Source organism: Protopterus annectens, chromosome 11.part0, assembly GCF_019279795.1.
Source record: "Protopterus annectens isolate FY-2018-M chromosome 11.part0, PAN1.0, whole genome shotgun sequence".
Lineage (NCBI taxonomy): Eukaryota > Metazoa > Chordata > Ceratodontiformes > Protopteridae > Protopterus > Protopterus annectens.
Window position 1 is genome coordinate 1,506,364,807 of NC_056745.1, and position 14,261 is coordinate 1,506,379,067.

The window sequence follows — 14,261 nt, forward strand, 5'->3', positions numbered from 1 at the left end:
ATTCTCAAATGACATGTCCAAATGATTTTTTAAGGTTTTATTGTTGACCTGAGGATTTTTTATGTGCATAGACATTTCTTATTGCACACTTATTATTGTAATTTACACGTGTCAAGGTATTTTAAAAGAAATAATGCGTTTTAAAAACATCGATTTTTTTAGTAAGGTTTTTTATGCTGAATTTTTAATTGGCACACTTGCAGTATGTGATGTTCAATGCCTGCATACTTTATTGTTATTTTTTCTAGTGAGACATTGCCAATTATTCTCGTCAGTTTAGCAAAGCAGGAAATGATGTTTTTTTCACTATCTAATAGGCTTAATTTGTTTTCTGCAATGTGGCGCCAAACATTAGTATTTATGTTAGTATTCTGCATTGTTGTTTTTACCTTTCTCTGAGGAAGCTACTACAGTTTTGGTAGCAAAAACGCTTTTTTGTTACTTCAATAAATTTTGCGTTAAGAAGACAACTCTACAGCACTAAGAATGAAGAAGAGCGAACTGGGATCAACCTACAGTTTCATAATCATGCCCAGATTATATAATAAATGATTACCTAGTATCTGCTGCATGCGGTGGGTACATTAGGAACCTGACTGAGTCTGGCAATGATTCAGATGTCTTATTGTTACAAAGAAGCACAGAGACCTGTGATGTATATGAAGCGTAGGGGTAAGTGCAGCCAGCAGCAATTTGTGGGCGGACATGACAGATATGATGTGTCTGCTGAAGTTACTACATGTTGCATGTTTATGTTTCTAAACATTTTGGATGTAAAAATATGAAACTACATTCCATGAAAACAATTAAGCTACAAGAAAATACTACGGAGAGGACAAATTCCCCAACCTTGGTTTTATAGCGATTACACACTGTCGGCCATATTGGGCTCTCAGGAAAACAGTCAACATTGGTGACAGGTGACAGTCAACCTGAGAATATGCAAATATATATATATATATATATATATATATATATATATATATATATAGATACTGAGCTACTTTTAATAATTGAATTACCACTTTTCGAATTGCAGAAGGTCAAGACCACGTTGCTGAAAACTTTATTCAACGAATTCACAGAACATGGTATTTTGCCGCCAGGAAAATAACCACTTGGCCACCATGGTGAACTTTGCCCTTTTCTCAACTGTAGTGCAATCTCTGAGTTGGTATATTTAGTTAGGGTGGGTGTGGGGGGGTTAATTTGCTTCAGTTTGTATTTTGATTATTGGTGGCCAAGGGTCTACTTTCCCTGCAGCAAAATAGTTTGTTGAATTAAGTTTTTGGCAAAGTGGTCTCGATCTTCTGTGATTCGACAAAGTGGTAATTCTATTATTAAAAGTAGATCCATATATATATATATATATATATATATATATATATATATATATATATGGATTCACTTCATAATCTCAAAATACTGAAATTTTGTATTTCAGTTTTTCGAGACCATGAAATCGAATCCACGCAACACTAAAACACCAAAACCATGAAGCCAAAAACCACGAAATTCAAAACACCTAAAACACAGCACACACCAGACCACACATATACCACAACACCCACATCATAACATAAACAAACAAAGCAACACACATCCACAAACCTACAACATAAATAAGAAGGGGGACAAGCCCCTCTGAACCCTCCATGTGGGGGGTTGTGCCCCCCACCCTCTCTATTTATATATAGTAACTCCGAGATTGCACAAACAGTAAACAAAATCAAACACGCACACACATTCTACAGTTCCTCACACACACATTACACATATCAGCACACTGGCATACATGCAAACTACCACCCAAAACCCTTACAAAACACTCACTTACCTGACATAACACCTAAATCCATACATGGCACCACACACCATCCACATAAAATCCCAGACATTACATAGCGTAAAGCCATAACCGTGAATTTGAGATATTCAACTTCGCGATTATTCACTTTATCTATTTTCAAACATCGACTTTATAGTCTCGAGATACGTAAGTTCGACATTTCAGTATTTCAAGATTATAAAGTGTTTACATACATACATATATATATATATATATATATATATATATATATATATATATATATATATACAGATATATAGATATAAACAGAAACATATTTATATAGATATACATGTGTGTACATGTCTGTATTTGTGTATCTGTGTGTGTGCGTGTGTGTGTGTGTGTGTGTGTGTGTGTGTGTGTGTGTGTGTGTGTGTGTGTGTGTGTGTGTGTGTGTGTGTGTGTGTGCATATGTTTTATTCAGCACAAATAACATTTAATTAACATTGCAAAGTGAGGGTTATCTTCTCTATATGATCTACACCCTTTTGGTTTTATAATATTGATGATTTTTTAGGAATGCCTGCTTTTACAGCTAAACTAGTCCTGATATTCAGAAGTGGTTGGGGCCGGTGCACCAGGGTAGACGCTCTTTACTTAACAGGTATAATGAAGCCTGTTGCTCATTATGTATTAACTTTTTGAAAAAATTGTGTGAACACAGCAGCTGATTAATTATCCCACTCACGGCTAGAGCATTGCCTGCAGTGAGACAGCATATTATCCAGAGAAAACTAAAGTATTCAAAGCATACCTATGAAACTCTTAGAGCAGGAAATCTGGAAAAATCCATAAATAATAGAGGGACAAAGGGACAAAAATAAGGACAATTTTTAAATATTGCTCTAACAGACATAGAAAGTTGCTAAAATAATAGGTTTTGCATTAACATGAATTTTGTAAAGGGTATGAAGTCTAAAATTCAAATGTATGTCATTAATTTCTGACTTCAGTCCTCAACGATTTGCCAAAAATTTGCCAGAAAAACACATTTTATGAGGAACAGACTAAAAATATGCAGCAAAAGTCTGAACATTCTGTGAACATCTGGACAGTTGAGAGGGATGAGAGAAATGGTTGTGAACTTGGTGAGTGTACACTCCTCAATGTGCATCAGCATGTTCACACTTGCACAGAATTTGTGGTTGTGAACTTGGTGAGTTTACACACTCCTCAATGTGGATCAGCACGTTCACACTTTCACAGAAGTTGTGGTTGTGAACTTGGTGAGTGCACACTCAGTGTGGATCAGCATGTTCACACTTGCACAGAAGTTGTGGTTTTGAACTTGGTGAGTGTACACACTCCTCATTGTGGATCAGCACGTTCACACTTGCACAGAAGTTGTGGTTGTGAACTTGGTGAGTGTACACTCCTCAATGTAGATCAGCACATCCACACTTGCACAGAAGTTGTGGTTGTGAACTTGGTGAGTGTACACTCCTCAGTGTGCATCAGCATGTTCACACTTGCACAGAATTTGTGGTTGTGAACTTGGTGAGTGTACACTCCTCAATGTGGATCAGCATGTTCACACTTGCACAGATGTTGCAAGATGGAAAAAACAGCTATCAGCATTAAAAGGCCAATACAATGTGATTTTATCTATTTTTCTGAGCAAATTAATGGGTGGAAATAAGTGAATATGACAGTTATGAAAGAGGTTATGAAAAAGGGAGAGCCAGCAGAGGGAAGCACATTAGAGGAAATGCTAAAGAATGAACAGGATGGAGGTGGGGAATGCAGGATAAGTGTTTTGTGGGATAGGTGGACATTTTATACATATGTGTATATCTGTATAGATATAGATATATGGGGAAAAGGTATGGTGGGAAAAGGAATGAAGTAAGAAAAGTAGAAGGAAGGTCAGAGGGTTAGGGTAGATAGAAGGGGTATATGAACAAATATAGAAGATGGACAAGGCTAAAAGGAGAGGAGGTGTTACAATGAACAAGGTTGGGGGGGGGGCACATTGGAATGGGAGACACCAGAAAACAAAACAAAGACAATGGTGATGGGTAGGTTGGACAATAAACAAGCAAATGAATAAATGGTCTTATACATAAATGGAGAACAAGAAATTCCTCCCAAAGGCATTGGGAACTAGTGTGGGTACAGCCATCAGTGTTTCCCTGCCTCTGTTGGACCCACTGAGCAATTAGACCCCAGTGTTGTCTACCGCACCACTGGTTCCTGGTTCTGATAGTGGAGCTACTAGTGTTGGTCAGGGAAGTGTTCTGCAAACCACAAAAAACAAAGGCATTCCAAATAGCCACTGCACTTTATTGAGGTGCCAGTTCACCTTCTCCTGTACCATATCTGCTACCTGTCTACTCCTTATAAATGGGTCCACACCCTGGCAGAGGCACCAGTGGGAGCTACACTTATTCCAAACAGTGAAGTGTCACCAGAGCTGGACTTTAGTACCTACTAGCATCCTCTGCTACAGCATCTTTTAGGAGATAACCCTGGCAGCCTCATCATGTGTTGCCAGAAGGGGAACTAACCCCTGGTGATGTTGTGGACAGCCCTGAACCAATAAAAACAAAAAAAAGTGAATGAAAAGCAAAAACAAACCAAAAGGAGATGCAAAAAAGAGAAACAATAATGAAAAAGAAGAGGCAGGAGAGAATTGAAAACATGCAATTACATACATTGCTTCATAGCAATGAAAATAGATTAGCTCAACTCCATCTGCAATACTCACAAAAAAATAAATCATGGACAACAGGGGTCTGTTAACTGAACACATGGAGCTTAAGTCATGCAACCTCTGTGATGTGAACAAAGTGCATGTATAACTGTATTAAATGCAGATGCATTAACTGTATGTGCTGAATTACAGTGTCCTACAGTTGTGCAAATATCAATGCATATGTTCCCCCCATGCACTATCAATGTCAAGCTTTCTGTTGTATGTGGCTATGGCACCACACATAAGTCTTAGACACAAGGCCGCAACTAATGTCCACTCCTCAGTAGTGCATGCACTCTGTCTTGCAGCAGGAAGTAAAATGTCTGCTGTAGAATAATAACGTGAAACCATCCAACTATGAGGCATGTGGTTTAAGGCTTAAGCCATTGTGACAGCACTGCATGAGTTAATGTATGCAGAGCCTGTTACTGCCCAGTGCCTGCCATGCTGTTAGTAAGATATCATGCACTGTTTATATAAATAGGTATATGTGTTTGTCTATGCAGTGTAAAAGCTATCCCAATTGTTGCATGCAGATATGACAAAGGCAATCAGAGTGGGCCCCACATAAGTTTCCAGCCAGCAGTGGATGCTTCCTCTCCAGTAATGAAGCAATGTGCACTGTTACTTGCTGGTGGTAAGAAAATAACTCCTGCGGGAAAAGGACATGAAATTAAGCACATTACCTGTGGAGTCACCAAGGCAACAATGATGCTATGAAGCTTCTTGCAAATAAGAATTACTTATACTAACTAATGGCCAAAAGTAGCTAATAGGAAAAACATAAAATGCAACAGATGGTAGCATATTTCCCACAATGAATCCTCTGAAGAAGTGTAAACATATGGCTATGTGTCCAATAATTAGGCTGTGACTCTGATGACTAAACATTTTCATAATGTACACTATGAAATAAATGTACCCGACCTTTTTGATATGGCTGTCAGCTCTCCCCAGTGACCTTTGGAACTATGAGGGACCAAAAATGCAGAATGAGTATAGTGCAGTCCATACTGGAATGGGTACTATTTAAAATTAAAAAAAAGTTTAAAATGTACTTTTACTGCATCTTAGAAGGCCTCACTCTGAACTCTTCTTTCCTTCAGCAAAGAAGGTCTGGATGGCACCTTTTCAGATTACTGTAATAGTGTCTGCACAGTTTACCAGTTTGGGGGATTCCAGTGGCATTAGTAACTGCCTTGGAGCAAGACAGTCATTTATTCACTTTACACTGGGGGTATCTATACAGGAAATGGAAAAAATGTTCTCTCTCTTGAAAGCACTGCCAGGGGAAGGTTGCAAGCACTAGTACCCTCAAAAGCTATAACCATTCACCAGGTCTCATTCCAGAGAATAATAGCTGGGCTTTTTTGGTAATGGTCATTTCAGATTGTATGACGTGTATACAACATAGAGCTATGCAGTAGTACAGTCAGTGGCAGGGTTCAAAGTGGAACATGCAATTTCTGAACTTGTATAATACAGGATTAAAGTTCAACATATGGCAAACAGAGTTTAGTCTACTGTGAGATTGCCACAGTGATACTACTCTTTGATGACCAAATGCCTAACAGGATGAAGCTGGGAATTATAAAGAAACTCCGTAAAATATTTTTATACCCAAGAATGTCCAATGGTCCTTGCAGGTGTTCATATGGGTACACAACACTGTGTAGAATGTTCAATGAGTGTCTCCTCATGGTTGCAAAACACTAAAATAGCTATTCAGAGACATTTGTGAACTGAGCCCTAATTTGCATAATCATTGTGCTCAGAGGGCCAAATCAGCATGATATAAATTCTTGTGGCTGCAGGAACCTTCATCTTGCTACAGAAGAAGACACAGAGCTCCAAGGTCAAAACAAGCTTCACCTAATGAGGGTCATAGGATCATAGGACCATAGAAAGTTGCTAGGCTATTGTCCTTGTGGGCCTTACAAGCCTAGCCAAGAATTTAGCCCATGTTTCAAGTCAGCACCTGATGCTGCTGTCCAGCTGGGACACAGGTGGAATCCCAGGGGTGTATTTTCTGCTTCCCATCTAGTTATCCAGGTTGTGATTAAAAATGGTTAATTAGGTATGCTTCTTGACATTGAGAGGGAGTTTATTCCACAGGAGGGTGAGCCTCTGGGGCACAAATCTGTCCCGCCAACATGTCCTATTGATATCACAGACCAGGTTGAGGTTGCATGTGCGGGTTACTTGAGTGGAGCTTAATTTGTGGATATGCAGCAGTCCCATCAAGGTGGGGGCATGCAATTTCTTTGTATGTCAGACAGAGGTCACCGCTGAGGAGTCTATATGAGAATGAGTAGAGGGACAGGGCTTTTATCATATCTGTGTAGGGTAGATATTTGAGGCTCTGGATTCTCCTGGTGAGGAACTGCTGTGGTTTCTCCAGCAGCTGCATGTGCTTTGTGAGGTACATGCCAAAACTGGATTAGGTGTAAGAGTTTAGGTGTATGTGTGTGGATTGCTGTTTGTTTTGTGTGCTTGTGTTGTGTGTATGTGTTTTGGAACAGTGAATTTTTTCCCTTGGAAAAAAGTCGCTGTTCTGAATGTTCGATGTTTTGAATTTTCGATTGATAGGGTTCGATATTAGAACACTCGACATTTTGAATGTTCGGTGTTTTAATATAGACCCATAATCAGCTTTGCAGAAGTTTTTTGTTTGAACCTAGCTGGCGGGGGTTGGAGGAGATAGTGACTTTGAAAGTGATCACATTGTGGTCAGATCTTACCAGGGAGGATGACAGTGCAGGGATGCTACAGAAGTTACTCATGCTCTTTAACACCAAGTCCAAGATATTATCACCTCTTGTAGATATGTAGACAGCTGGTCCAATGCATTTGCACTGACAAAATCAAGGAATCTCTGGGCATTTGTGTTTTGGCATGAGTAGTTCTTTCAATCTATGGTTGGATAGTTAAAGTCACCAAAAACCAGGGTAAAGGGTTGAATCTTGATAGGGTCAAAGAGGACCAGATAGGTGGAGTGTGGAATCTTGAGTCAACATTGAGTGCCTGTAGCTGGCTATGATTTGAATAAGGGTCTTGTCAACAGTTAACTGCACCTGGAGTGTCTCCTGTACGTCATACTGTTTGACTAGCCTGGGGGTGTGAATATCTTTAATATATATTGAAACTCCACCTCCTTTTGCTTTGTTGCCCACATTTTGGGGTCTGAATTTATGATATGATGAGTAACCTGGTATAACTGGGGTGCTCTCTGCAGCTTTGAACAAGGTTTCTGTGACTGCACAAATGTCAGCATCTTCTCAGTTTAAGAAAGCTTGCAATGAGTGCAGTTTCATGCTTAGACTCCTAGCATTTATCAACATGATCTTTAATTTGTGTTTTAATGACATTTTTCATGTTGTTAGTTTTGACCTCATGGGTTGCCTAAAAAAGGCACTATGGGGGAGGCAAAAGCCTTTGCCAAAAGCTTGAAGCCCAAGGGAGACTGATGCAGACAATCTCTGGCAAAACATCGTGGTCTGTCGATAATGTCTTCCCAGGCTGTTTGGTACTTTATCCCATTGGAATGATACCAGAAACTAAACCAAGGGTAATTAACACTGTGGAAAGCTGAGTCCCTACTTTCAGAAGTTATGTTCAGCATCCTGTGTAAAAAAATAGTGCTTCTCAATAGAAATACATCTTTGGGGAAATATGCAGTGCCTGTTATGTGTCTTAACAAGGAAATATCAGTCAAAGATTCATAAAGAAGTGCTTACAGAAGGGTTATTAAGTCTAATGGGAAGCAAACCACAAAACAATTGCAAAGTTTAGCTCTTTAAGGAGACAGGCCAGCACCCGATAGAATGGGTCACACCTATAGCCGTCAGCAACTTCTGTTATGATAGAGTTCCTCCCTGACCCAATTCAATTATAGCTTGGGCATTTGAATGGAGAACAGGACATTCCTCACTGGTTTGGCATCTATGCCGCTAATGGACACAGACAGCCTATAAATGGTGAAATTCCCAGGCATCTGCTTGTAAATATTTCATCTCCCCCAGCTCCTCCTTACACTTATCAAAGTTACCAGAACTGTGATGTTGGGTGCATGGCTATTCTTAAAAAGACGTTTGTGGTCATCATCCAAGTACAGTCCTATGAGGCTATGTTTAAGACACCTCTTGTTGTATGTAACAGTAATACTATACAACCGTGTTCACATTATGCTAGGACAGATGCATCTTCATGGAAATGTGCATGTGGGAGGCATGTGTGTGTTGAAGGTGACCACGATGGATATTACTCTATGACGTCCCCATGGAAGGGCATGTGCCAGAGACAAGAAAGTGCGGTGTCTTTAGAGGTGCATCTATATTACCCAATCAAAAATTTAGGTTAGCGAATACCTAAACGTCGAACTGGTAATATTGAAAAATTAAAACAGCAAACAGCTGATTTAACATAGGGAATGAATTGCCTCGGCCTCAAAATAAAAAGGCTGTGCCCCCCACACCCCCCTAACTAAATACACCAGCTCTGAGAGCACTCTACAGTGGAGAAAGGGGCAACATCTGCATAATGGCCAAGGGAATTCTGTCCCTGCATTAAATAGTACTTTCGTGTTTTTTTGCTTTCACTATTACCAGATGGAAGAGAGGGGATGTTTGTATGGGTGATTATGTGCCTGTTACTGTCTGAAGGTTATAAAGTATACTCCTACGTGTAGAGTTAACACTCCCAATGGAGTGCACAGAAAGCATGGTATACTGTAAATAGAGCCCATACAGACTGCAATGTGTGCTGCAAGGATAAGGGTGGGGAGAGAAAAGAGTTCAATTAGTGGAATTCTAGAAAGAGCCCATTCCCAGGAGTGGAGAATGAGATGTTACTGCAGGGCCTCCATCTCCATGGCAGACGGCTCTTTGGGCAGGAGGTAATGTGTTCCTGCAATAAATGTGCTCAGCAGAATCTTGTGATTGATACAATAAATGTGCTCAGCAGAATCTTGTGATTGATACAATAAATGTGCTCAGCAGAATCTTGTGATTGATACAATAAATGTGCTCAGCAGAATCTTGTGATTGATACAATAAATGTGCTCAGCAGAATCTTGTGATTGATACAATAAATGTGCTCAGCAGAATCTTGTGATTGATACAATAAATGTGCTCAGCAGAATCTTGTGATTGATACAAATGCTCTGAGTGTCCAGATCACAACTATATGCAAGATAAGCTTAGGGCCACTGAAGTTACAAGAGGTACTGAAAAATGAGCTCTCCACTTGCACGAGAGAGTAGGTCGACTGATGGGGGTTCATCGTTAAAGCCATCTTTGGCATAGATGGAGGTGATTCTGGCCTATCAAGAGGAGGAATGTCTTTTCACAGTCCCACAGAAGAAGAGCTGAGCTGCAATGTGCCCCAATTCTATCCATATGAGGTACCTGAGGTGAGTATTGCTATACAGTATTAAAGCCATAATTAGGTTTGACTCACTTTAAAACTGCATGTGTCACTAATATTGTGGGGTTTGGGTACCAGAAGAGCATCAGAGTATGATTCCCTGGCACTTGCATGATGTAAGTTATTATCCAGTATTGCTGGAAGTATTGTACTATTAAAGCTACACTGGGTGAATGTAGGGGCGATGGATTATACTCATACTGGGTCTGCCCTTCACTGTGCATGTAATTCTCTGTCCAGCATCACCACTACAGAAATTACATCAAGTCGTATTGGACAATTGTCAATTCTGATGTTGGTGATGGTACTCAGGGTGTAGAGAATCTGTACTAGACACAAGAAGTTTGCAGGCAAGATCCCCCTCCCACAATCTCTGTGTTTGCAGACTCCCAAGAAACACACACCTCATAAGGAGGATATGCTAGTGTGGGCACTCAAAGTAAGGGCAGTGTGTCAGCCCCTATGGCCTAGGCATCTATTTCTGCACAAGTCTGATATGGCAGTGAAGGACCACATGGGTTTGTGTGCTGGTGCATGTCAAATGGGCAGGTACTGCACTACCCCTGAACTAGCTGTGTCAATGGGAGGGACTTAATGTAAGTGCAAGGACATCATGTAGGCACAGATAATGCCTCCACCACAACCTTTGCAGAGTAGCTGTAGATAATGCAGGGTGTGCACAGTGTGCAGGGTGACATCTGGAAGTCCATATACCACATGTCTGACATTTGTTATTAGAACTGATTGCATAGTGGAACAGGGCAGGTCCTCACATTGTGATAGGTGTGGATGTGGATGGCCTAGTTCAGAGTTATGCAGAACCAGCACTTCTACAGCCAAATTGTGTGACAAGGGTCAGGGGGGCATCCCCTGGGTCATGGCAGTCATAGTAGTAATACATCTGCTGAAATGCAAAGCTCACAGTCACAAAGCAGGCCTACATGCAGCCAGAACTGTGGTACTACCTCTCCAGCTCCTAGTAAAGTAAGATCTCATGGGCAGGGACATGCATGGGATGCCCAGCTATTGACCATGTATGTCTTGTACCTGTCCTCTTGATTAAGCTGTAGTGTTGCAACTACTGCTTAAGTTATGTTCACACACACACGCGTGCACACACACACACACACACACACACACACACACACACACACACACACACACACACCACTACAGTCAGTCCGCATTGCCTCACACATTCACACAACACACACACACACACACACACACACACACACACACACACACACACACACACACACACACACACACACACACCACTACAGTCAGTCCGCATTGCCTCACACATTCAAACAACCAATGCTACAGACCCGTCACACAACTTTCCTCAGTACTCCCCTCCAGCCTGGAATATTAACAGGCTAAAATATAATTTTTCATTTTCTAAAGCAGTCACACATTTCCCTGCAGAAGACTTTGCATGTTTGTGGTCTCTTCCTCACATGTGCAGGTAATTATGAGCATGCCCTGTCCTTTGCATTATGTTAATTGGATTGCCTATACCTGATTTCCAGTGTACCCAGCCCACACTTGGGTAAGCACAGTCTCGTGTTAGGTTTGAATGCATCACTTTGACTGTAATGTATATCCTGTGCTAAGGGCTGATACTTTGTGCCTCTGACACTGCCTCTTTGCCAGTGTTTGGGCATATTGTGCCCACCTCTGTAGAGCTTGTTCTTTCCCTCCTGTTGTATTATTGAAAGATTCCTATTCAGGCTTACACTCCACCACCTAGTGTGCTGAGAGATGTTCTTCCAGCAACTTGCCTGCTGCAACTGCCTCCTAAGTATCATGTTTTGTGGCACTGCAGAATTGGAAACATTTTAGTATGTGTGCCAGTGTCATTCTGCACAGTTCTGCTGGATACATCCTGCAGTGAAAACATGCCATCAGCAACCCAAACACAAACTCCATCATGGTTTGTGATATGGCATAATTGTATCCCTGCTTTACCACAGTCTATGAATTTCAGAGAAGTGACATCAGCCAGGGCTCCTGGGCATAGATGCCCTGTGGGAGGAAACTTCTCATAAGTTTTCCATAATGGCCATATGTGTGCCACATGTGGGAGGCATGGTAACTTCCTGTGAGGTCTGCAGAAACACTGCAGATGATCTCATGTATGTAGCAGAGAACCTAATCATCAGTGCAGTGATGCTGCTTACATTTTACATACCTCATTCCCAGGTCACTAGGTGGGACCATTATTCCAGAGTGTGTGTGCAGTCTATGTCCCCCAGCACCTCAGGGAGTTGGGCTATATCATAGAAATACCACATGGTGCCATCTCTCTCCTCTATGGGTATGTGGGAACCATATATGCTCCCCCACATGCTACAGCATGCTATTGGGAAACTGATGGGTATTATTGAGGTCGATGGCTGTAATATCCCACTATGTCCCATGTCAGTTTCTGAAATGTCCATGAATCTAGTATATGTAAAACCACACCTACCATTGGATCAACTGGGATAGGTGATTGACAACTCTCACAGGCTTGCAGATGAGTCCAACACATATCTAATGGCTCCTACATTGCACCCTTACCACACATGATACTAGTACACAATGTTGGTGCCATGCAGTTCATGAAATGTTAAGTACAGTTGGATGACATGCCACCTCTGAGGGCAATGACTTGCACCACCAGGGCTTGTAGTGGCAATAGTGGTGTGTTCAACATACCAATTCATTAATGAAAGAGAGAGCCCTAGCATATCTTCATGCTTCTCCTATATGCATAAACAAATTTTTCTGAGGTCAGTTGTATTAGTGTTAGAGTACCATGTCATGCTCTGCATGCATTTCTGAACCTTTCCACCAATTTTTGTTTTAGCTCATTTGCATACATGGAACCCCCTATTTTAGCCCTCCTTATCATTAGCGTCTGCTTATACCTCCATAAGTATAACTTATAGTCTGCTACAGAACCTCCACCATATTGTCACATGATTATTTAAGATTCCCAGAAATTGTAGATGAAATTCCTATAAGTAACAGCACTGTAAGCATTCTGTAGCTATGTCAAGAATCTCAAGGGCAACACTCAGATCTGCTCTGAGTTACAGCACAATGGCATGAAAATTACAGAACAAACTGATATTGCCAACATCCTGGCAGATAGGTTCAGTGCTAACTTTACCGCCCCCACCCCTAAAAGGCCCATATCTATACAGGAAGAATGCAGAGTCCCTGTAATCACAACTATGCAGGTAAAAGCTGCACTCTCTAAAGCCAAAAACACAGCATCCATGGGACCGGACAACATCCCAGACTGCATTTTACACAAACTTCAGAACGAACTGGCTCCCCACCTAAGCACCATGTTGAATCATAGCCTCACATCAGGCTTTGTGCCCACTGAATGGCACACAGCAACAGTTATCCCATTCCACAAAGGGGGAACCACCACTGATCCAGGGAACTATCGCCTTATTAGCCTGATGAGCCTGGTCTGTAAGGCCATGGAATGTATCATCATGGAACTCATAAACAAAGACATTGGTAACTTCCAAACTCTGGACCACACCATGTTCTGGTTTGTGAAATGTAGATCATGCATGCCTCCTGAACCTGATGGACTTCTTTGAGGCTGTCACCACAGCCATAGACGAGGATCAGGTGGTTCACACAGCCTATCTTGACCTCGCCAAGGCTTTCAACACCATCCCTCATTCTGGAATTATACCTAAACTCATTAAACTAGGTATAAATCCCTATGTCACAGGATGAGTTGCCAACTAGCTCACTGACAGAACCCACATTGCAAAAGTTGCACTCACCAAATCTGACTTCAAACCAGTGACAAGTGGAGTACCACAGGGTTCTGTCCTGGGACCTCTCCTGTTTGGTATCTACTTCTCCGAAGAACATGCTAACACAGAAGGCCTTTGGCTAATGAAGTTTGCAGATGACTGCAAACTAGGAGCCATAGTCGAGTCCCCAAATGATGTGGACATCCTACAGAAGGGCCTCACTGAGACAGATGCCTGGTGTCAGAGCCATGGCCTCAAGCTCAATGCCAAAATGTGCATTGTAATCCCCTTTGGTAAAAACTTTGTACCCATAAATTACCATATAGGCGGCAGTCTACTTAACGCCAAATGTGTGATAAGAGACCTTGGGACCCAGGTAGACAGTAGTCTCTCCTTTGATAATCACATTGCCACAGTAGTCAGGAAATCCTTCTACATGGCACACCTCATCACAAAAGGGTTCTCATCCAGGAAAAAAGAGGTAATTGTTCCCCTCTACTCGACACTCATTAGA